Raw genomic sequence first — 2,114 nt, 5'->3', positions numbered from 1 at the left:
CGAACAACTATAAATCAATTTATTTTAGCGAATTTGATATAAACTATTACTCCTACGAAGATAAACTACTTTTAATTTTTTTTAAAGATGAACTATTACTCCTACATCATAAACTACTTTATAGCTCATTAACCTAGCTTTAATTTGAGTGCTAATAGACATCTGTACGTCAAATGGTTTTTGAGATATAAAATTTTTCAAAATAAATTCACCAACTACTGATCTTTCAGTAGTTTTTTATTTTTATGAAATGTTGCTTTTTAAAAAGCTATATCTCGAAAACTATTTAACGTAAATAACTCTATTAGGGCTCATATTTTAGCTAATTTACATTTCTTTAAATGACGTTCTCTTAGGTTTTCTTGTATTGTTCCTACTTTTTAAGATATAGAGCTCCGAATGAATGAAAAATCGCTTTGAAACAGCCGCTATTTTTTATTCTCCCTACCTATACTTGGCAGACTCATCAATTTCGACTATTAGTTATACACAGCTTTCAATTAGGTAATCAAAAATTGGTGTGAGATAACTGCCTTTTTTCTTCTCTTGGGCTCTTGTACTATAAGCAAGCACGAGATGACGAGCTTATCCAGATTCTTATTTAACTTTGTCACCGAATCCTCGTTGAACTGTAGCTCTCCCGAGAATGTGCATCCTAAATATTTTATAGTGTCACCTTCTTTCATTGTTAGGATGCAATCTCCATCGGAGATACGAAGGAAGCTTCGTCGATTCCAGCTCTCCTTTATTTATGACGATGCCCACACTCTTTTGAGGATTCAATGGCAAACCGATTTCTTTGAACGTCCTCTGTACGATATCAATAACTCTTTCCGTAGCAACCTTGTCGCTTGCTGAAACCGCCTGGTCATCCGTGAACCCTGTGAGGACCACACAACCTTGGTCACTATTGAGCTTATATCCATATTTACTTACAAAGTTTTGCTCGCACAGGTCGCGGTATAGATGGTCTATGGCCAGGTTGAATAGCGAAGACGACAAGGGCCCGCCTTGAGATACTCCACGCTTTACTCTGATTTGGCTTGTTGAGGGGGCTCCTACATTTATTTTGATGTTTTTTGTAGTAAGGAGAGCTTAAATCACATTTCTAAGATCCGGCGACACACCCCTCGCCTTCAGTGAGCTCACAATATGATCATGGCCAACATTATCAAAAGAACCAACAACGTGGATAAATACCACTGCGCAATTACTTTTCTTAACGCTTGCATCCTTTAAAATCGCATCGATAATTCTCGCGTTGATGTGCGTACTATTTTGCTCACGTAGGCTTTTGAAAGTAGCAGATCATTTTGCGATGTCTTCCTTTATTTTAGATTTTTCATCCTCTCCGTTTTTAGGACCTATTACATTCCTAATTATTCCCCTCAGTGTGTTATTATTAGCCTCCCTGGGATGTTTCTTTGCGATATGGGTTCCGAGCCCTCTTTCACCCAATAGAAGCTTTTAGTTCTAATTGTTTATATAAAAGTAGACACTCGTTACATGAACTGCTATTTCATTTCATTTTGGGTGGGAGATGATATACTATTCTTCTCTTCTTTACGAAATTCAGGGTATGTATTTAAGGAAGGCCCCTCAAAGTTTTTTAATGGGACTTTTGGATGTTGCACTCTAGTGGCAAACACATGGAAGTGTAGAGTTGGTTGCGATATATTGGTCTGTACAGGTGGAAGTGTTTGCGCATTATCATTTAAGGCAACACCATTTTGCTACTTGTTCTACAACACAACATGAGTGAGTAGATCTTCACCACACTCAGGCTAGAGGGACAGCGGATGAGAGAAGAAAAGAGCCAGAGAGAAGTTCCATTTAAACATCAATAGAACATCACACTATGTTCCCTAGAGCATAGTAACCAAAAAGAGCAAGTAACCTATAATACCTTCCATTATTGCGTGTAAACTCAGTCTTATCAATAGTCAAAAGTAGTTGTTTTTTTTTGTTTTTTTTAATTATTTATTTATTGTAATTTACAACTGTATAATATAATACAATAAGTAAATATGTAGTATGTTTCATATACACTTGAAAATCTTGGGAAGGAACCACCCATTGGTGGTACTTCAAACATTAATTTAAACTAGAAGGTC

The sequence above is a fragment of the Halyomorpha halys genome, unplaced genomic scaffold (assembly GCF_000696795.3).
Source record: "Halyomorpha halys isolate HHAL.00 unplaced genomic scaffold, Hhal_1.1 Scaffold465.1, whole genome shotgun sequence".
In the NCBI taxonomy this organism is placed as follows: Eukaryota; Metazoa; Arthropoda; class Insecta; order Hemiptera; family Pentatomidae; genus Halyomorpha; species Halyomorpha halys.
Note: the sequence above shows the minus strand (reverse complement) of the source record.